Genomic DNA, 24,471 nt, shown 5'->3' with positions numbered 1-24,471 from the left:
CAGAATGAGAAAAGTTTAAAAAAAAAAAACCAAAAAAACCTAGGAATAAGTTTAACTAAGAAGGTGAAAGACCTGTACACTAAAAACTATAAAACATTAATAAAGGAAATTGATTCAAAGAAATGGAAATATATCCTGTGTTTTGGTTTGGAAGAATTAATAGTTAAAATGGCCACACTACTCAAAGCAATCTACAATTTTAATGCAATCACTGTCAAAACACCCATGCCATTTTTCACAGAACTAGAACAAATAATCCTAAAATTCATATGGAACCACAAAAGACTGCAAATTGCTAAAGCAATCCTGAGAAAAAAGAATAAAGCTGGAAGTATAACCCTCCCAAACTTCAGACTATACTACAAAACTACAGTAATCAAAAAACAGTGAGGTATTGGCACAAAAACAGACACATAGATCAATGGAACATAATAAAGAGCCCAGAAATAAACTCACGCACCTATGGTCAATCTACAACAAAGGAAGCAAAAATATACAGTGGAGAAAAGACAGTCTCTTCAACAAGTGGTGCTGGGATAAATGAAACAGCCACATGTAAAACAATGAGATTAGAACATTCCTTCACACCATATACAAAAAAACTCAAAATAGTTTAAAGGCCTAAATGTAAGACCTGAAACCATGAAACTCCTAGAAGAGAACACAAAGCAAACACTCTGACACAAATTGTAACAATATTTTCATAAATCAGACTCTAATGCAAAAGAAATAAAAGCAAAAGTAAGCAAATGGGACCTAACTAAACTTAAAAGCTCTTGCACAACAAAGGAAACCATCAACAAAATGAAAAGAAAACCTATTGAATGGGAGACAACATTTGCAAAGGATGCAGCTGACAAGGTGTTAATATCCAAAATATACACACAGCTCATACAACTCGATATCAAAAAAAACAACCCAATCAAAAAATGAGCAGAGGACCTGAAAAGACATTTTTTCGAAGAAGATATAAGCAGCTGGCTAACAGGCACATGTATCTACATATAAAATAAGTAACAAGGATATACTGTATAGCACAGGGAATTACACTCAGTATTTTGTAATAATGTATCACGGAGTATAATCTGCAAAAATACTCAATCACCATGCTGTAGACTTGAAACTAACATAGTATTGTAAATCAACTGTACTTCAATTAAAAAATTACACTTTTTCCATTGGTTACAGTCCTGTGAGATTCATGAGCGTAAGCCTCACTTCACTGGTCACCAGAGCCAGGCAATGTAGAGGTGCCTCTTGGAAGCAGCTACAAAAATTCATGGCACCAGGCAAGATATAACCTCCTTTCTTGAATATATCAATGATCTCGAGCAAGGAAGAGGTAGAGTACAAAATTTGTAATTACCTTTATTCCCTGAGAGCATCTGTAGGCCTCTATAAGTGAGTCAAACCAGAAGCCTGTCCCTCTGCCCAAAGCTGCTGGACAAGCAAATAGGCCTCTTTCTCAGAAACACTGAAGGTAAGTTTAAGTCTACTGTCTGTGCAGTGCCTGGGAGTAATAGTCCACCAAAAACTGTCTTTCCAACTGCTACAGTCCCTTGAGACCCAGGAATGCAAGTCCCCCTGACCTCCAGGCAACAAGGGGGACCCCAAGGGGGATCCCCTGGGTGGCAGCCATAAAGACAGGGTCCTTAGACATAAAAACCAGGGCACCAGATGGGGCTCCTCCTAGGAGATATTGGCACTCTAGAGCACAGCAGAGGGAGAGTGCAAAGATGGTACGCATTAACTGAAGCAAGGCAGAGGGGGAGTACAAAGACGGCATCCACTGAGAAAGAAAAATGGAATAGGAGAAAAGGAAAAAACAGGAAGAAATTTCAAAAGAGAAATAAGAGGGGGAATAAAAGGATGGCACCCGCCAGCTTTAGAAGGTAGAGGGAGAGCAGGAAGACGGCACCCACCAGCCTCTGTCCCCAGAGAGTATCCCAGTAGGTTCTGGCCCCTCAGACCAACACTTTAAAAGGAGTAAATGAGTCTTTTTCACAAAATCTGGGCATTTTTCAGAGAGCTGCTTCTGTCTGGGCCCTGGGATGGGTGAGTTTGCCCATGAACTATTTTAGAGCTGTTTCAGAGTTTTCCACAGCCCCATGGGTCTCATGAATGGGAGCCTACTTGGTCTTCAAAGCCAGATGTTTTGGGAGTTCATCTCTCAGGTGGAGGTCTTCAAAGTTGGGGTGCCCAACGTGGCTTACAAAACATTCATTCCTCAGGGAGAAGCTCTGGGTTTTGAGTTTCCTCCCAATTCTGGGTTACCATGCAAGAGGTGGAGTTTATGGCAAGATTGTGTTTCAGGTTTTCCTGCCTGCTTCAGTGTGGTTTTTCTCTCCTTGCCTGATGTGAAGGGGTTGCTGGGCCAGTTTTTAGGTTTTTTTTTCAGAGGAACTTGTTCCATATGTAGCTGTCTATTTGTTGTCTTGTGGGAGGAGGTGAATTTAGGATCTTCCTATACTGCCATCTTGAAATGGAACCTCTTCTTTCCTGTTAATTAAGTAGATCTCATCCCCTGTAGATGCAACAGCTGAAAAGTCAAAGCCTGAGAAAAATTTAAAAGATGGTCAAAATGATCAGCAAACCCCAAGAAGGGAGCCGCTTTCCTGAAGGCAGCTGCCTGCAGAGATAGCCCCTGAGTGTCTCTGACCCTGATGACCCAAACAAGTACCACTGAGTCCTAGATCCATGGGCAATCATTGTTCTTCTAAGAACCAAACCAAAAATTCATAAAACTGCCACACTATAAGAAAAATACAAGGTAGAGAGTAGAAAGAATAGGATTTTGAGAGTCGTGATGGTCCTCAAAGAGTACAGTTCTTCTCTTTAGATGCTCTTGCCAACCACAGTAGTCACCAGATGGATTAGTTACAGAGACATTATATCTTGCTGCATGGCTGTTTGATTTAAAAATCTACCATTGGGAAGCATGGCAGTTAAGAATCCTTTAGACTCAAAGATTGTGTGTTAGATGTCTATATTTTTTAGACCCCTTCCTACACATGAAGACTCAAATAGCCTTTTCTGCAGGATAGGCCCAGAAATGAACTTCAGAAAACTATATCAATACCCAGTTGGGCATACCCAGTTCCTCCTCCCAGAAGGAATTAGCTTATTTCCAGTCATTAGGCATAAACTCCCTGCCATTGCAGACTGGGCTCTTCCTAACTCCACCTCATATGCATTTCAAACTCACCGAAGCCACCACCCTCATTTCTGTTACTCTGAGTCTCTACATTTATTTGCGCTTTCCCCTTTTTGGGTTCTGCTATATAGGTGGCTCATTTAGCGCCCCGTTCAAAAGTCAATAAAATATGTTTGAAATTTAAAAAAAAAATTTTTTTTAAGTCTACCATGGGGTGATAAAAGTTTGATGTCACTTAATTTAGGTTCAATTTCTGACTATGGATTGATACAATGGTTAACTCTTAAGGATTATTTTCTCTGGACCTCAATTTTTAAGTTTCTATAAGAATTGAGATAAGCTGCTCCTACAAACATCTTGGGCGATGGAAATGTTAATGCTAATTCTGAAAGAATTTTCAACCCACGCTTGAGGGAAAAAGAAAAAACTTCTGCCCTGCAGGTGATTAACATTAGAATGTTAGCACTAAGGAAGACCTTAAAGTAGGTCATCTCTCATCCAATCTTTCAGTTTTACTGAATAGGCATGGGGAAAAGTCAAGTGCCTTACCCAGATAAGTAGCCTGGCAGGGAGATACCTGAACTTAGAACTCCTGATTTCCTGTCTAGCGTGTTTCCCCTACCAGTGGTTCCATAGTGAATGGGGATGACAATAACTGTCTTTGAATCACTAAGGTGATGTTAAAAATGCAAACTCCTGGAGTCTAGCCAGGATGACATATCTGGTGTTATAATCAGAGACTCCATGTTTTTAATTTTTAGCACCCAAGATGCCTGATATACAGCTAGATTTCTAATTACTGCCTGATATGCAGCTAGATTTCTAATTACTGCCTCCTGCTGCTTGGGATCTGAGTTAGTTAGCCCAGTGATGGTGAGAAAAGGAGGTTTCCAAAGAGCAGACTATGGGGTCCATATATTGCAGAGATGCATAAGATGATCCACTGAAATGTAGGAAGAAATTTCTATGTATATATATTTATTTTACACCTAGAAAACGATTTTAAGCATTACTAATACTAACCGAGGAGTGGACACTGACAGCATTACTTGTGTTACAAATAATACAGAGAAGCCTGGAAGATCCCCCATGTAGAAGGGCTGACAGAGCACCCCTTCCCCCAAGCATTTGCTTGTTTTCAATGTATCGAAATGACTTGTTCCTAAGGTTTATTCAGTTAAGTGGATTTATTGATTATGTATCTACTTCTATGCAAATTAACTGTTATAAAATAACAATTGACTTGAAAGGATTCATACAAGAAACTTTCAGGTAAAATGTAATAATGCAAGCAAAACTGAACAAAAACATGGCAAAGATCACACTTTTCCTATTCTTTTGCGGGTGTGGGGGGCAATGAGCAACCAACTTGATTTTTTTTCCATGTTTTTAATTGAGGTATAGTTGATGTATAATATTATATTAGTTTCATGTATACAACATAATGGTTCACAATTTTTAAAGGCTATATTCCACATACAGCTATTATAAAATATTGGCTATGTTTTTTGTGCTGTACAATGAGTCCTTGTTGATTTTATACATGGTAGTTTGTGCCTCTTAATACCTTCCCCCTATCATGCCCCTCCCCACTTCCCTTTCCCCACTGGTAACCACTAAGTCATTCTCTATAACTGTGAGTCTGTTTCTTTTTTGTTATATTCACTAGTTTGTTGTATTTCTTAGATTCCACATAAATATAAGTGATATCATACTGTATTTGTCTCTCTCTGATTTATTTTACTTACATAAAACCCTCCAAGTCCATCCATGTTGTTACAAATGGCAGGATTTCATTTTTCATGGTTAAGTAATATTCCATTGCATATATATATTATATATATATATATATATTATATATATATACATACCACACCTTTATCCATTCATCTGTCGAAGGACACTTAAGTTGCTTCTATATCTTGGCAATTATAAATAATGCTGCTATGAACATTGAGGTACATGTATCTTTTCAAATTAGTGTCTTCTTATTTTTTCAGATATATACCCAAGAATGGAATTGCTGTAACATATGGAAGTTCTACGTCTAGTTTTCTGAGGAATCTCCATACTGTTTTCCACAGTGGCTACACCAATTTACATTCCAGCCAAGAGTGTAGACAGGATCCCTTTTCTCCACATCCTTGCCAACATCTGTTGTGTTCTTTTTGATAGCCATTCTGACAGGTGTGAGGTGATATCTCACTGTGGTTTTTATTTGCATTTCCCTGATGACTGATGACGTTGAACATTTTTTCTTGTGTCTGTTTGCCATTTGTACAGTATGTCTTCTTTGGAAAAATGTCTATTAGGTCTTCTGTCCATTTTTTTGATTGGGTTGTTTTTTTGATGTTGAGTTGTATGAGCTGTTTATGTATGTTGGGTTTTAATTCCTTATCAGTCATATCATTTAAAAGTGTATTCTCCCATCCAGTAGGTTGTCTTTTTATCGTCAGTGGCTTTCTTTACTGTGCAGAAGCTTTTAATTTTAATTAGGTCTATTTGTTTATTTTTGTTTTTATTTCCTTTACTTCAGGAGATGGATCCAAAAAAATATTGCTGTGATTTATATCAAGGAGTGTTATGCTTGTGCTTTTCTCTAGGAGTTTTATAGTATCTCATCTTACATTTAGGTCTTTAATCTATTTTGAGTTTGTTTCTGTAAATTGTGTTACAGAATGTCATTACTTCATTCTTTTACATGTAGCTGTCCAGTTTTCCCAGCACCACTTGTTGAAGAGACTGTCTTTTCTCCAGTGTATATTCTTGCCTCCTTTGTTGTAGATTAATTGCCAATAAGTGCATAGGTTTATTGCTGGGCTCTCTATCCTGTTCCATTGATCTATGTGACTGTTTTTGTCCCAGTATCATACTGTTTTGATTACTGTAGGTCTGTCGTATAGTCTGAAGTCAGGGAGCATCATTCCTCTATCATTCCTCATTCTTCTTTCTCAAAATTGTTTTAGCTATTTGGTGTCTTTTGTGTTTCCATACAAATTTTAAGATTATTTGGTCTAGCTCTGTGAGAAAAGGCCATTGGTATTTTGATAGGGATGGCATTGAATCTGTAGATTGCCTTGGGTAGTATGATCCTTTAAACAATATTGATTCTTCCAATCCAAGAACACAGTCTATATCTTTCCATCTATTTGTGATGTCTTGAATTTTTTTCATCAGTGTCTTATAGTTTTTGGAGTATAGATCTTTTGCCTCCTTAGGTAGGTTTTTTCCTGAGTATTTTATTCTTTTTGATGCAGTGGTAAATGGGATTATTTCCTTAATTTCTCTTTCTGATCTTTTGTTGTTAGTGTATAGAAATGCAACAGATTTCTGTGCATTAATTTTGTATTCTGAAGTTTTATCAAATTCATGGATGAACTCTAGCAGTTTTCTGGTGGCATCTTTAGGATTTTCAATGTATATTATCATATGCAAACAGTGACAGCTTTACTTCTTCTCTCCCAATTTGGATTCCTTTTATTTATTTTTCTTCTCTGATTGCTGTGGCTAGGACTTCCAAAACTACTTTGAATAAAAGTGGCAAAAGTGGGTATCCTTGTCTTGTTCCTGATCTTAGAGGAAATGCTTTCAGCTTTTCACAATTATGATGTTAGCTGTAGTTCTGTCATATATGACTTTCATTATGTTGAGATATTAGGTAGGCCAAAAGGTTAGTTTGGTTTTTTCCATAAGATGGCTCTAGTAGCACTTAGTTGTCTTTAACTTCATTTGAAACAATTTTGTTAGTTTGTATTTGACAGCTGTCATATCAGCATGCATTTAAAAAAAGACATCAAAATTGGTGAGTTTTTGTGTAGCCATTTTAATATTGAAGATGGAAGAGAAAAAGCAACATTTTCAGCATATTATGCTTTATTATTTCAAGAAAGGTTAAAACGCAACTGAAATGCAAAAAAAAAAAGTTTTGTACAGTGTATGGAGAAGGTGCTGTCACTGATCGAATGTGTCAAAAGTGGTTTGCAAAGTTTCATGCTGGAGATTTCTCACTGGACAATGCTCCACTGTAGGGTAGACTAGTTGAAGTTGATAGCGATCAAATCAAAATAATAATTGAGAACAATCAATGTTATAACATGCAGAAGGTAGCTGACATACTCAAAATATCCAAATCAAGTGCTGAAAATCATTTACACCAGCTTGGTTATGTGAATCGCTTTGATGTTTGGGTTCCACATAAGTTAAGTGAAAAAACTCTTCTTGACCATGTTTCCACGTGTAATTCTCTACTGAAATGTAATGAAAATGTTCTATTTTTAAACCAAATTTTGATGGTAATGAAAAGCAGATACTGTACAACAATGTGGAATGGAAGAGATCATGGGGGAAGTGAGATGAAACACCACCAACACCACCAAACGCCGGTCTTCAACCAAAGAGGGTGATGTGTATATGGTGTGATTGGAAGGGAGTCCTCTATTATGAGCTCCTTCTGGAAAACCAAACAATTAATTCCAACAAGTACTGCTCCCAATTAGACCAATTGAAAGCAGCACTCGACAAAAACCATCCAGAATTAGTAAACAGAAAACGCACAACCTTCCATCAGGATAACGCAAGACAGAATGTTTCTTTGATGACCAGGCAAAAACTGTTACATCTTGGCTGGGAAGTTCTGATTCATCCACCGTATCCATCAAATATTGCACCTTCGGATTTCCATTTATTTCAGTCTTTACAAAATTCTCTTAATGGAAAAATTTTCAATTCTCTGGAAGACTGTAAAAGGCACCTGGAACAATTCTTTGCTCAAAAAGATAAAAGTTTTGGGAAGATGGAATTATGAAGTTGCCTGAAAAATGGCAGAAGTTAGTGGAACAAAAGGGCGGTATGTTGTTCAGTAAAGTTCTTGGTGAAAATGAAAAATGTATCTTTTATTTTTACTTAAAAAACTGAAGGCACTTTTCGGCCCACCCAGTATATTCCCTCTTTGCCCATTTTCTGGAGAATTTTTTTTTTTAAATCATAAATTCATGTTGAATTTTGTCAAAAGCTTTTTCTGCATCTATTAAGATGATCATACAGTTTTTATTCTTCAATTTGTAAATGTGGTGTGTCACATTGATTGATCTGCAAATATTAACAAAATAATCTTTGCATCCCTCGGATAAAGGCCACTTGATCATGGTTTATAAATCTTTTGATGTATTATTGGACTTGATTTGCTAATATCTTATTGAGGATTTTTTGCATCTATGTTCATCAGTGATATTGGCCTGTAATTTTATTGTGATATCTTTGGTTTTGTTATGAGGGTGATGCTGGGCTCATAGAATGAGTTCAAATGCATTCCTTCCTCTGCAATTTTTTTTGTCATAGGTTGAGAAGGATAGGTGTCAACACTCTTCACTAAATGTTCTGGCCCTGGACTTTTTGTTTGTTGGGAGTTTTTAAGTTACTGATTGAATTTTAATACTGGTAAATTGTGGTTGATTTTTTTCATTCTTTCAATATTTTTAAATAAATCATAACATTCTCTGCTGGCCTGAAAACTTTATGTTGAGAAAGTCTGATGACAGTCTTATGGGGGTTCTTGTATAATTCCTATTTTTTCTCTTGCTGTTCTTAAATTTTTTGGTCTTTGACTTTTGACAATGTAACTATTATGTGTTTTGGTGGGCTCTATTCAGGTTTAACCCATTTGGGATTCTTTCAGCTTTATGGATCTGGATGTCTATTTCTCTCCTCAGGCTTGGGAAATTTTCAGCCATTATTATCTTAAATATGCTTTCTAGTCCTTTCTCTTTTCTCTTTCTAGAACTTTCATAATGTGGACATTTTTTGATTGTGTCTTATAAGTCCTGTAGCCTTCTTCATTCTTTTTCATACTTTTTTCTTCTATTACAATATAATTTCAGATGTCCTATGTTCTAGGTCACTAGTTCTTTCTTCTGCATGGTTGAGTCTGCTCTTGAAGCTCTCTATTGAGTTCTTCAGTTTAGTCATTGCGTATTTCAGCTAAGAGATTTGTTTTGATGGTTTCTATTCTTTGAACTTCTTGTTTTGCTAACGCATTGTGTTCCTTATTTTGTTTAGTTGTCTGTGTGTTCTTGTACTTCACTACTTTAAAATGATTATTCTGAACTTTTTGTCTGACAGTTCATAAATCTCCATTTCTTTAGGGTCAGCTATTAGAGCTTTATTAATTTCTTTGGTGTCATGTTTACCTGATTTTCCATGATCCTTGATTCCTTACGTTGGTATCTGTGCATTTGAGTAAGCAATTTCTGCTTCCAGACTTTACAGGTTCACTTTGGCAGAGACAGTTATTCACTACAGCTCAACATGGGTTTCTGGACATTACTGCTGGTAATGTCCTAGGGCTCACTATCAGGGTTTTGTTATGGGCGAGGCCACTGCTTAGGCTCTGAGGTCGGGGGTTGGGGGACTGCCACTGACTAAGAACAGTTGGATAGGACTGCTGGCTTTGTTCCCTGCCCAAGCAAAGGCTTTAGGGTGGGCTCCATCATTGCCTGGGTTCATTGATCAGACTTCCTAGATTATCCTCAGCAGTAACTGGAGCTATGGATTAACTTCCCTGCCTTGACAGAGCATCAAGATGTGTCCCAGGGCCTACGCAGCTTGTTTGGGGGACCTAAATCAGGCAAGACTATGCACTGAATCCTGGCCACATAGGACCACTGGTTTTTCTTTGCTGATGGGAAAAGCCACAGGCTTTGCTCCCTGTACAAGTACCCCTATAAGCAAGGCTGTTAGATGAGCTATGCAGCTTTCTGTGTGATCTGGTTAGGTTTCCTGGTTGGGCAGACTGCAGGATGCATTCAACAGTGGACAGGGCTCTGAATCATTTACCTGCCTGGGCAGAGTGAGAGAACCAACTCCAAGGTTGGTAAGGCTCTTTGTGGTCTTGACTCAAGCTGACCCATGCCCCAAGCTCCTTGGCCAAATAGGGTCACTGCCTTGGCTCTACAGCCTATCAGCTCTGTCTGCTGTACTCTCTGCTCAAACATTGCTGAGCTACACAGCTTCCAGGTGCTCTTGGCCGCCTTTCCGTTGATACAGTGTCAGGAGATACATTCAGCAGTGGGCCAGGCTATGACTCAGCCTCCCTGCCTGAGTGGAGGCAGACCAGGCTTGAGGGCTGGCAAGTCTTTGTTTGAGGACCCAAATCTAACAGACTTGCACCTCATCAAGTACCCTGGTCAGTCTGTGCCAATGACTTGGCTCTGAAGAGGAGCAAAAAGCCTCTGGTTGGGACTACTACTTGGGTGCTGCAGGTAGGAATTCAGTCTGCCAAGGTCCAGTTGCTGGTTGTTGCAAGCTCCTTCCCTTTCTCCATCATAATCAGATTCCCAGTGTTCAGATCCCTCAGATTCTCCTGCAGTTCCCATGGGGTGAGACCAGAGTGGGGGCTCCCAAAAAGGAACCCACAACACTGGGGGCACTGGATAACCATCTTGGGCTTTCTTTTCCCCCTGCTGCAACTGTAGGCTCAGGAGAGACCTCTCTGTGTGATCCTGCATCAGCCTGGGGGATGGGTAATGCAGTCAGGATAAGCCACTCCTCTTACCCTTCTAATGCAATCTGTCTCAGTCTCTGTGTTGCAGGGGTGTGTCAGCCTCACCCCATGTTCTAGGATTTTCTCAGTGGTGTTTTGTCCATGAAGAGCTGTTAGTTATTGTTCTTGGCTGGGGAGGGGAGCAAAGTCAGGTTCTATATCACCATCTTGGTGATGTACTCTGGACTGCTACTTTTTACTATAAACCTTGTAGAACTATTATATTAATCTTTTTAAACAATGATATGTATAATTTAGAAAAAATGAAATTATGAATTCACTAAAAGAATTATTAGTCGCCCACTAAGTCTCTTGGTAATTAGCAGACTGACCTGACTTCCCAAACCAGCAGAAAACTGCCATTCCAACATTCTATAATACATTTTTCATTATAGAAAGATGGAAAATAGAGCAAATATGAAGAAATAACCTGGAGTAGCACCACTCAAAGATAATAGTTAAATATTTTAGTATAATCTGAGTTTTTTTAGGCATTTTTTCAACAAGCGAGTTCATATCTGGCAAGTACATTTGTGTCCTATATTCATATCTAAAAATGTCGAAACTATGTAAGATCATTTGTTGGGGGAAAAAAAAAGAACCCAACCTCTCATACACATAGTACAGCAATTTAGCATACATATTCTACTCAGGAGAAGACTGGATGCACAGAATGAAAAGTTTGAAGTTTTTAACAAAGAGTTAAAAATACAAAGAACAACCAAACAGCAATGAAGCATACAATAACTGAAATGAAAAATACACTAGAAGGAATCAATAGTAGACTAAATGATACGGAGGAATGGATCAGTGAGCTAGAAGACAGAGTAGTGGAAATCGCTGATGCTGAACAGAGAAAAGAAAAAAGAATGAAAAGAAATGAGGACAGTTTAAGGGACCTTTGTGACAACATCAAGCACACTGGTATTTGCATTATTTGCATTGCACACATTATTTGCATTGCATTCCCAGAAGAAGAGAGAGAAAGAAAGGGGCTGAGAACATATTTGAAGACATAATAGCTGAAAACTCCCCTAACCTAGTAAAGGAAACAGTGATCCAAGCCCAGAAAGTGTAGATAGTCCCATACAAGATTAACCCAAAGAAGAACACACCAAGACAGATTTTAATTAACATGGCAAAAATTAAAGATAAAGAGAGAATACTAAAAGCAGCAAGGGAAACACAACAAATAACATACAAAGGCACTCCCATAAGGTTATCAGCTGACTTTTCAGCAGAAAATCTGCAGGCCAGATGAGAGTGGCATGATGTATTTAAAGTAATAAAAGGAAAAAGTCTACAACCAAGGATACTTTATCCAGTAAGGGTCCTAATTAGACCTGATGGAGAGATCAAAAGGTTTACAGACAAGCAAAAGTTAAACAGTTTAGCAACACTAAACCAGCTTAACAAGAAATGTTAAAGGATCTTCTCTAAGTGAAAAAGAAAACTCCACAACAGGTAACATGAATATTACAAAATGAAAACACCCAATAGTAAAGGCAAACATACCGTAAAGGTAGGAAATCATCCTCACACAAAGCTATTATGGAAGTTAAAAGACAAATAGTAAAATCATCTATATCCACATAACCAGTTAAGGGATACATAAAACAATTAGATGTAAGATATAACATCAAAAACAGTAATCATGAGGAGAGAAGAGTACACATACAGTGCTGTTAAAATGCATTTGAAATTAAGATATTAGCAACTTAGAATTATCACATATGTATATAGATTGCTATATAAAAACCTCATTATAACCACAAACCATAAATCTATAATAGATATACACACAAAAAAGAAAAAGGAATCCAAACATATCACTAAAGATAGTCATCAAATCACAAGAGAACAAAAGAAGGCAAAAAAAAACCAGACCTACAAAACAACCCCCAAACAATGAACAAAATGGCAATAAAAACATACTATCAGTAATTATCTTAAATTTAAATGGACTAAATATCCCAATCAAAAGACATAGAGTGGCTGAATGCATACAAAAACAAGACACGTATATGTGCTGCCTATAAGAGACTCACTTCAGATCTAAAGACACACAGACTGAAAGTGAGGGGATGGAAAAAAGTATTCCATGCAAAAGGAAATCGCAAGTAATCCAGGATATGAATACCTATGTTAGATAAAATAGACTTTAAAATACTGTTACAAGAGCCAAAAAGATATTACATAATGATCAAGGGATCAATCCAAGAAAAAGATTTCAATTGTAAATATATATGCATCCAACATTGGAGCACCTCAATACATAAAGCAAATATTAATGGACATAAAGGGAGAAACTGATAGTAACACAATAATAGTAGGGGAATTTAACACCCCACTTGCATCAATGTACAGATCACCCAGAAAGAAAATCAACAAGGAAACACTGGCCTTAAATAACACATTAGACCAGATGGACTTAATTGCCATCTGAAAGCAGAAGAATACACATTCTCTTCAAGTGCACATGGAACATTCTCTAGGATAAATAACATGCTAGGCCACAAAACAAGCCTTGGTAAATTTAAGAAAACTGAAATCATATCAAGCATATTTTCTGACAATAATGTTGTGAGACTAGAAATAAACTCTTGGAAAAAATTGCAAAAACACACAAACACCTGGAGGCTAAACAATATGCTACTAAACAATCAATGGACCACTGAAGAAACCAAAGATATTAAAAAAAACCAAGATGTAAATGAAAATGAGAACACAATGATCCAAAATCTATAGGCTGCAGCAAAAATACTTCTATGAGGGAAGTTTATAATGATACAAGCTTGCCTCAGGAAACAAGGAATATCTCAAATAAACAATCTAATCTTATGTCTAAAGGAGCTAGGAAAAGAACAATCAAATCCTAAAGATAGTAGAACGAAAGAAATCATAAATGTCAGAGCCAAAATAAATGAAATAGAGACTAAAAACAAACCAGAAAAAATGAATGAAACTAAAAGCTGGTTCTTGGAAAAATTAAATAAAATTAATAAACCTTTAGCCAGACTCATCAAGAGAAAAAAAAGAGAGGGCCCAAATCAATAAAATCAGAAATGAAAAAAAGAGAAGTTACAACCAACACCACAGAAACACAAAAACTCATAAGAGACTATTATGAACAACTATATGCCGATAAAATGGACAACCTAGAAGAAATGGACAAATATCTATAAATATACAATCTCCCAAGAGTGAACCAGGAAGAAACAGAAAATATAAATGGACCAATTACCAGTAATGAAATTGAATCAGTAATTAAACTCCCAACAAACAAAAGTCCAGGACCAGATGGCTTCACAGGTGAATTTTACCAAATATTTAGAGGAGAGTTAACACCTATCGTCCTCCAACTATTACAAAACACTGCAGAGGAAGGAACGCTTCCCTACTCATTCTATGAGGCCAGCATCAACTTAATATCAAAACCAGACAAAGATATCATGCAAAAAAGAAAATTATAGTCCAACATCACTGATAAACATATATTCAAAAATCCTCAACAAAATATTAACAAATCAAATCCAACAGTACATTAAAGGGATCAAGTGGGATTTATCCCAGGGATGCAAGGATTTTTCAATATCCACAGATCAGTGTGATACACCACATTAACAAATTGAAGAACAAAAACCATACAATCATCTCAATGTATGCAGAAAAACTTTTGACAAAATTCCACATCCATTTATGATGAAAACTCTCCAGAAAGTCAGCATAGAGGGAACATACCTCAACATGATGAAGTCCATATATGACAAACCCAGAGCTAGTATCATTCTCAATGGTGAAAAGCTGAAAGCATGTCCTCTCAGATCAGGAACAAGACAAGGATGCCCACTCTTGCCACTTTTATTCAAAGTAGTTCTGGAAGTCCTAGCCACAGCAATCATAGAAGAAAAAAAAATAAAAGGAAGGAATAAGTAAAACTGTCACTGTTTGCAGATGACATGATACTATACATTGAAAATCCTAAAGATGTTACCAAAAGACTACTAAAACTCAATGAATTTGTTAAAGTTGCAGGATACAAAATATATAGAAATCTGTTTCAGTTCTATAATCTAACAATGAAATATGAGAAAGGGAAATTAAGGAAACAATCCCACTTACCATTGAATCAAAAACAATAATATACCTTGGAATAAGCCCACCTAAGGAGGTAAATGACCTGTACTTGGAAAAACTAAGACGAAAGAAATTGAAGATGGTAAAAAAAAGATGGAAAAGTATACTGTGTTCTTTGATTGGAAAAATTAATATTGTTAATATGACCATGCTACCCAAGACAATCTACAGGTTTAGTGCAACCGCTATCAACATACCAATGGCACTTTTCACAGAACTAGAAAAAAATAGTTTTAAAGTTTGTATGGAAATACAAGAGACCCCAAATAGCAAAAACAATCTTGAGAAACAACAGAGCTGGAGAAATCATGATCCCTGACTTCAGACTACACTACAAAGCTACAGTAATCAAAATAGTGTGGTACTGGGACAAAAACAGACACATAGATCAATGGAACAGAATAGAGAGCCCAGAAATAAACTCACACACTTATGGTCAATTAATCTATGACAAAGGAGGCAAGAATATACAATGGAGAAAAGACAGTCTCTTCAATAAGTGGTGCTGGGAAAACTGGACAGCTACATGTAAAAAAATGAAATTAGAACATTCTGTAACACCATTTACAGAAATAAACTAAACATTGATTAAAGAAAGACCTAACTGTAAGACCAGAAACCATAAAATTCCCAGAGGAAAATGTAGACAGAACACTCTTTGATATAAATCATAGCAATATTTTCTGGATCTGTCTCCTAAAGCAAAGGAAATAAAAGTGAAAACAAACAAACGGGACTTAATCAAACTTAAAAACTTTTGCACAGCAAAGGAAATCATTGACCAAATGAAAAGATAACCTACTTAATGGGAGAAAATGTTCTCAAGTGATATGGCTGATAAGGAGTTAATATCCAAGATATATAAACAGCTCATAGAGCTCAACAGTAAAAAACAAACTTGATTAAAAAATGGGCAGAAGATCTGAAGAGACATTTTTTCCAAAGAGAACATGCAGATGGCCAACAGGCACATGAAAAGATGCTCATCGCTAATCAGAGAAATGAAATAAAAACCACAATAACAGATCATCTCACACCTGTCAGAATGGATATTATCAAAAAGAACACAAATAACAAATGTTGGTAAGCCTGGGGAGAAACTATTACCCTTGTACACTGTTGGTGGGAATGTAAATTGGTGCAGCCACTGTGGAAAACTGTATGGAGGTTTCTCAAAAAGCTAAAAATAGAACTACCATACGACCCAGCAATCCAAATCCTGGGTATATGTCCAAAAATACAGAAACACTAATTTGAAAAAATACATGTGCCCCAATGTCATAGCAGCATTATTTACAATAGCCAATATATGGATGCAACCTAAGTTCCCGTCAACAGATGAATGGATAAAGAAGATGTGGTATATGTATACAATGGAATACTACTCAGCCATAGAAAAGAATGAAATATTGCCATTTGCAACAACAGGATGGACTTGGAGGGTATTATGCTAAGTGAAATAAATCAGAGAAAGACAAATACTCTATGGTATCACTTATACGCGGAATCTAAAAAATACAACCAACTAGTGGATATAACAAAAAAGTAACAGACCAAAAGATATAGAGAACAAACTAGTGGTTATCTGTGGAGAGAGGGAAGAAGTGAGGGGCAATATAGGTTAGGGGATAATGAGGTATAAACTATTATGTATAAAATAAGCTACAAGGATGTATTGTACAAGGAATATAGCCAATATTTTATAATAACTATAAATAGAGTATAACTTTTAAAAATTGTGAATCACTACTGTACACTAACATATAATATTGTACATCAACTATATTTCAATTTTTAAAAAAGGCATTTGAATTGGAGAGGAAGAAACAAAACTGTCACTATTCGCAGATAACATATTATATACAGAAAACTCTAAGAACTCCACCAAAATACTGAATTCATTTGCATTTATATACATTAACAAACTATCAGAAGGAAAAATTAAGAAAACAATCCCATTTACAATCAAAAAGAAATTAAGTACCTAGGAATAAATCTAACAAGAAAGTGAATGACTTATACTGAAAACTATAATTCATTGATGAAAATAATTGAAAACACAAATAAATGGAAAGGTATCGTGTTCATATGTTGAAAGACTTATTTTTAAAAATGTCCACACTACCAAAAGTCTACAAATTCAATCCATGCAATCCATATCAAAATTGCAATGGCATTTTTCACATAAATATACAATCCTAAAATTTGTATGAAACCACAAAAACCCTGAATAGCCAATGAAATCTTGGAAAAGAACAAAGACATCATGCTTCTCAATTTCAAAGTATATCACAAAGCTTTAGTAATCAAAACATTATGGTATTAGCATAAACACAGGTACATAGATCAATGCAACAGAATAGAGAGCCCAGAAATAAACCCATGCATTCATGGGGAATTAATCTATGACAAAGGAGTCAAGAATATATAATGGGGACAGAATATACAAAAAGTACAGTCTCATCAACAAATGTGGCTGGGAAAACTGGACAGCTACATGCATGAGAATGGGTCTAGACCCCTATCTTACACTATACACAAAAATAAACTCAAAATGGATTAAAGTTGTGAATGTAAGACCAGAAACTGTAAAACTCTAGAAGAAAACATAGGCAGTAAGCTACCTGACATAGGTCTTGGTAATGATTTTTTGGATCTGACTCCAAAAGCAAAAGGCAATAAAAGAAAAATAAACAAGTGGGACTATATCAACCTAAACAGCTTCTGCATAGTAAAGGAAACCATTAACAAACTGAAAAGGCAACCAAATGAATGGGAGAAAATATTTGCAAATCGTATATCTGATAAGAGGTTGGAATCTAAAATGTGTAAAGAACTCATACAACTCAATAGCAAAAAAGCAATCTGAGTAAAAAATGGGCAGAGAACCTGAATAGACATTTTTCCAAAAAAGTCATACAGATGACCAACAGGCACAGGTGCTTAATATCACTAATCATTAGGGAAATGAAATCAAAACCACAATGAAATCATCTTACACTTTTAAGAATGGCTATTATTAAAAGCCAAGAGATAATTGTTGGTGAGGATGTGGAGAAAAGGGAGCCTTTGTTGACTGTTGGTGGGAATGTAAACTGGTGCAGCCTCTATGCAGAACAGTATGGAGGTTCCTCAGAACTACCATAGGATTCAGCAATTCCACTTCGGGGTATTTATTCCACTTCTGGTACTTATCTGGGTATTTATCCACTTCTGGGTATTTATCTGAAGAAAATGAAAACACTAATTTGAAAAAGGTTCATTCTGCAACTCCACGTTCATTGCAGCATTACTTATACTAATATACTTATAATGTAATGCATCCATTGACCAATGAATGTAATATATAGAAGATGTGATTATACACACACACATAGGCACATGCACCCAACACACAGGAATTCTATTCAGCCATAAAAAAGAGTGAAATTTTGCCATTTGTGACAACATGGATGAGGGCATTGATGCTAGGTGACATAAGTCAGAGAAAGACAAATACCATATGACCTCACATGTGGAATCTAAAAAACAAACAAACAAAAAAAGCTCAGATTCATATGTACAGAGAGACTGGTTGTCGCAAGGGGCAGTGGGTGGGCAAAATCAGTGAAAGTGGTCAAAAGGTACAAAATTCCAGTTATAAGACAAACAAGTCCTGGGGATGTAGGTACAATATGGTGACTATAGTTAATAATACTGTGTCGTATAATTGAAAGTTGCTAAGCAAGTAGATCTTAAAAATTTTCATCTCAAGAAAAAAACTGTAAATATGTACAATGATAGATGCTGACTAGACTTACTGTGGTGATCATTTCCCAGTTATACAGATATGGAATCATTTTGTTGTATACCTGAAATTAATATTTTATATCAATTATATCTCAGTAAAAATATAAGGGCTAGTTGGCTTCATGTTCCATATGAGTCTTCCCCAGCCTCTTCCTCTCCTTTATTTTCTTCCGTGTTGGTGTGAGAAATTGAGGAAAAAGAACTGATTTAGGTAATTCCTGGCTACCCAAAGAAACCTAGCTGGTAAGTTTATAATTTGAAAATAATAGTTGAAAACTATTATATACTTACCTATGCAGTTACCATTTCCAGTGCTTTTCTTTCCATCATGTAGAGCCAAACTTTCATCTGATATTATTTTCCTTCTGTCTTTTAACATTTTTTCCTTTCTTTAACAATTCTTTTACTGTGGGTCTGCTGGTGATAAATTCGCTCAGCTTTTCGATGTCTGAAAAAGTATTTTGTCTTCAGTTTTGAAAGATGTTTTCACCAAGTATAGAATTCTAAGTTGACATTTTTCTTGCTCCACTATCTTGTTTGCATTTTTCCTGTGAGTAATCTGATGCCATCCTTACCTTTGTTCTGTCTAGAATGATTTTTTTTTTTACCCTTCTGGTTGGTTTTAAGATTGTGTTTTTATCACTGCTTTTAAGCATTTGATTATGATGCACCTTGATGTATTTTGTTGTTGTTTTTCTTGGGATTTGCTGAGCTCTTGAATCTGTGAATATAATATTTTCATCAAATTTGGATATTTTTTATTACTTCTTCAATTTTTTAGTTTTCTATGCTCTTCTCCTTTCCTTTGGAGATTTCAATTACACATATATTAGGCCACCTGATGTCCCACAGTTCCTTGATGCTCTGTGTATTTTTTTTTTATAATTCTCTTTTCATTCTACATTTTCGAGGGTTTCTATTTCATGTTCACTAATCTTTTCTTCTGCAATGTCCAATCTGCCATTATCCCCATTTAACGTATTTTTCATCTCACATGTAGATTTCTTTACCTCCAGAATTTTAGTTCAAAACCAGTATACATATATATTTTTTCACAAAAATCTTCCATGTCTCAAGGTTTTGTCCATATGGAATACAGTTAAAATAACTGCTTCAATGTCATTGTCTGCTAATTCAAATATATGTGTCAATTCTGGGATAGTTTCAATTCACTGATTTTTCTTCTCATTATAGGTCATATTTTCTTGCTTCTTTATAATTCTGGTAATTTTTTTATTGGATGTCACACACTGAATTTTACCTTAGTGAATGCCAGATATTGTTGTATTCTTTAAAATATTTCTAAACTTGGTTCTAGGTTGCAGTTGTTACATGGAAACACTTTAGTCCTTTTGGTTCTTGCTAAAATTTGTTAGGTGGGCCTGGAGCTATGCTCTGCCTGGGGATCATTATTCCCCAATACTGAGGCAAGACTCTTCTATGTACTTTATCCAATGCCCCATGAATTACCAGTTTTCAGCCTTAGAAATAGGCATTATTTCTGGCCCTGTATGAAGACCAAGAGCAGCTGCCTCTCATCCTTTCAGGTTGTTCTTTCTCCAGCTTTGGGTAGTTTCCTCACATACATGCACTGATCAGTATCCAGCTGAATACTCTTCATATAACATAGGTCTTTGCTTTCAGAAGATTTCATCTGGAATCTTTATACTCTTTTACACAGCATGAATTTTCTCTGGTGCTTAGTGATTAAATTTTTAGACTGAGTCATACCTTGGGGCAGTGGTTCTCAACATGTGGCCCCTAGATCAATGATAATCAGTATCACCTGGCAACTTATCAAAAATGAAGATTATTAGGTTGCATCTCAGACATATAGAATTGGAAATTCTGGATGGGGAGGTATTTTGTGGAGCCAGCAACCTGGGTTTTAACAAGCCCTCCATACAATTCTGATTGGTGCTAAATTTGAGAACCAATGCCTTAGAACCCAGAGTTTGAGTAAAGAGGGAAGGAGTGGGCTTCCCTGGTGGTGCAGTGGTTGGGAGTCCGCCTGCCGATGCAGGGGACACGGGTTCGTGCCCCGGTTCGGGAAGATCCCACATGCGCAGAGCGGCTGAGCCCGTGAGCCATGGCCGCTGAGCCTGCGCGTCCGGAGCCTGTGCTCCGCAACGGGAGAGGCCACAACAGTGAGAGGCCCGTGTACCGCAAAAAAAAAAAAAAAAGAGGGAAGGAGTCTTAGGTAATATTTCAAGTGCCACTGAATCCTCATAATTGTGCAGCTGCCAGTCTCACTTGCAAACAATTTGGCCTTAATCAGGTAAAGAGTTAAAGATGACAGGAGTTACTCAAGATAAAGAGAATATAAGAAGCAGAAAAGTTTTTCTTCTTGCAAAGTTTCTTGGTTAAAACAATTCTTTCCAAATTTCCTCTTCTCTTATAGCATAGGGAGTTTGGGAGATGAGAGGGTTGTAGAGAGTTGGGCACTGCAGCAACTAATCTTATTATGTACCCAAGGCTTTCAAGGGAAATGAGCTAAGGGACTGTGCTCAGGGACCATGTCTCCAGCTTTTGGAATTTCTCAGTCCCTAATCCCATGTCTGGTAAACAGGCTGCTGACTCCAGAGGGGAAGCTGGCAGCAGCAAAAAACGGGACAGGAGTTCATGCCATAGGGCAATGTACATTGGACAAGGGTTGCAACAATGTTGGGTAAAAGCACTTATCATGAAAAAATTGGCCTTTCAAGAGCAGTGGGCCAATTTCCCAGGCAGGCAAGGTTTGTTTGTCCAAAAGGTCTTACTCTGTCTCTCTTGGCCACATGATGGCCCTGCCTCTCCTCTCTGCCAGTCAAAAATGGGGCAAGAAGGGCAGAGAAGAGACAGAAGCTACTGCTCTATTTATTTTAGTGGTTTGCTTCTTCCTTGCCAAACAGTAAATTGATTCATATTTAAATAACCAGGTTCTTCCTAAATAGACCCTAATTTGAAAAGGAAAGATTGGTATTCTGAGGAACATCTTAGACAGTATGAAAGACAGGGTTGACTTTGCTAATTGCTGGACAATACACACAGGTGATACAAGTGCCCCCAAATTTTGAGTACTCAGGAATTGTATTACATATTCTTTGCCCACAGAACTGTTAGGTCACCCAGCTGGGGCCCTTTAACCCCATCTCTATGCTCAGCTCTGCCATTCCCAAAATTCTGATCTTAATCTAGTTTCAAGTTTCCTCACATGTTCATTACTTTCCTCAATAACCATTTACTAGTGATTTACTAAAAGCCAAGCTTGTACCAGGTGCTAGAAAACATCAAAAAGGAAGTGCCATCCTGCTTTTACAGAATAGAGCCATACAAAATTGCAAAGGGTACTCTCAGGGTAATAGGAGTCCTGGGCCAGGAGCTCTTTATTGCTGCAAGGTTTATATAGTCTCTTTTGTCTGGATACAGTCACTGAGCTCTGCGCATGTTCCCTGTAACTAAATGTTGGTCTCCTATACCCACACTCTCTCACCTCACCACTGCCATCATAATCAAGTTCCTACTTTAGAGCCTTTATTTAGTTATAATAACTAGCATTTATAAGCCATTTAATACATGCAAACATTCTCTAAAGGCTTAACATTATCTAATACATCACCTCATTTAATTTTTAGAGCAACTTAATGAGAGGCTGTTAGGCTATTATCCCCACTTACAGATGAAAAAATTGAGATATGGAGGAATGAGGTAATAATCCTCATTCCTGCCTTGCAATGACAATCTTATCTAGTTTTTGGAGCTCTGTCCTGAATACAGAGTCCCATGCCTGAGTTTATATCTGATTCTGGAATCACTCTGCCAGTGCCTGCCTAGAGGAATTCTGGTTGCAAACAAGAACCTGTTTCTTACCTGGGTCTTAGTGTGCATCTTATTGTATTTTGGCTTATTTGTTTCCTTGGCTGTCTCTCCTTCTAGACTGTGAACTATTCGGTAGCAGGGATCACTTGGCACATACTTGATATCTAATAAATATTTTTTTCCTCCCTTTGTAGTAGATGCTGAATGGATGTATCTTAAATGCTGCTGGACCTTCTTGTAGTACCTGCCTTACTTGGCAGCTTTATCTAATCTAGGGCTCTTACACTTAAATAAATCAGCTAGGCTGAGGGTAGTGTAAGAGGCAGTAGTGGGGAATGAGGCATACTGAAAAGTGTCCAATTTAAGGAGGCAGCTGTTACTCATTTCCAGCTGATTACTGCCCTACAAAAATGATGACTCCATGCTGCCAAATTTTCAAGATAATTCAGAACTATGGATTGTTACATAAAATCTTCCAAACTTAAAAACATTGCCAAACCAAGGAAATCTAAAGTCCAAATTTTCTATATGCATTCTACATATTTTTAAAGAGCTAATAGTTGTTTTTTAGATGATTTGTTTAGACGTAGAGACATAGACACACATACGAACACTCAAAAAATAGTGTTTATGATAATATGAACTAACAGAGCCAGGGCAAATGAATCAATCATGAGGCTAGTATATAGAAGCAAAGATTTCAAAAGGAGAGAGAATAAAGTTGGGGAAAGACCAATGAGAACAGATCTGGGATAAAGGGGAAAGGGAAGAAAATCTAACTGCTAGCTCTAATAGGGCATTTATTAAATCTCTTCTCTCAATAATGTGATAGCTCATAGACTATAGCTAAGGAGTTGTAATGCCTTGCTATTGTGGTGTTAAAATGACAGGGTGGCAACTTCACCTGTTTTGGAGTTTGGGGGGATGTTTTGCTGGGTTGCTTACTTGGGAACCCCCTGCTTTATGGAAGTGTTTTCCAGAAACTCCTTTTGCCTGCAACCATACCCACAATCTTCATTAATGTGTGTGTTTGGGCCCTGCTCATGGGAAACAGGGCTTGAGAGGATAACTTTTTCACAAAAAGATGATTTTAGAATACCGTAGATTCATATGGAACGTGTTGAGAATTTCTTGAAAGATGGTACCATCTTCAGGAAATGGAGAAGCATTTGCTAATTTTTGTGAATATTTCTTCAACACCTATTATGCACCACGTATGGTTGTGAGCAACTTTCACTGAGCAATGGTGGGTAACAAGAAATAAAAGCTGTGATGTCTATCTTTTCAGAAATGTACAATTGGCTTGGGTGGGAAGACAATGGAGCCATCTGTAGAGGAGTACGTTCAAGGAAGTTGCAAAATAAGAATGAGGAAAGGAGAAAAATCAGAGAAGGAAATATGCATTCTGACTTTTGACTGAGAATCTCCTTGCCAATTTGTCCTTACACACGAAGCAATACACTCCTACAGTAAGAAACAAAACAAAATCTCAAATAACCTTGCCTCAAGGACCCAGAAAAAGAACAATAAACTGAGCCCAAAGTTAGCAGGAAAAAGGAAATAAAGATTACAGCAGATATAAATGAAATAGAGAATAGGAAAATAGAAAAGATTAATAAAGCTAAGGGCTGCTTCTATGAAAAGATAAAATTGGCAAACTATACTAATGAAAGAATAAAGAAAAGGACAAAACCCAACAAATTATAAGTCAATTAGGGGATATTACACCACCACAAAAATACAAAGGATAAGAAGCTACTATGAACAACTATATGGAAACAAACTAGACAACCTACAAAAAAATGGAAAAATTCTTATAAACATACAACCAACCAAGATTAATTAGGAAGAAATAGAAAACTGGAAAGAAGGCCAATTACTAGGAGAGACCTTCAAGAGGGCAGAGGATTAAGACGTGGAGATCACCTTCCTCCCAACAAATACATCAGAAATACATCTACATGTGGAACAGCTCCTACAGAACACCTACTGAATGCTGATAGAAGACCTCAGACTTCCCCAAAGGCAAGAAACTCCGCACGTGCCTGGGTAGGAC

General features: G+C 36.9%; 1 long non-coding RNA gene across 2 annotated transcripts in view; it reads right to left on the bottom strand.

Annotated features, from left to right (window-relative positions):
* Positions 1 to 24,471, bottom strand: part of LOC307188051 — a 165,792-nt gene that overhangs the window by 71,639 nt on the left and 69,682 nt on the right. For both annotated transcript variants that reach the window (XR_013828796.1, XR_013828797.1), the window contains exon 2: positions 14,433 to 14,576. This is a non-coding gene — a long non-coding RNA (uncharacterized lncRNA). The remainder of the gene's footprint in view (positions 1 to 14,432; positions 14,577 to 24,471) is intronic.

The sequence above is a fragment of the Stenella coeruleoalba genome, assembly GCF_951394435.1.
Source record: "Stenella coeruleoalba genome assembly, chromosome: 6".
NCBI lineage: Eukaryota > Metazoa > Chordata > Mammalia > Artiodactyla > Delphinidae > Stenella > Stenella coeruleoalba.
Note: the sequence above shows the minus strand (reverse complement) of the source record. Positions and strands in the feature narration are given on the sequence as shown.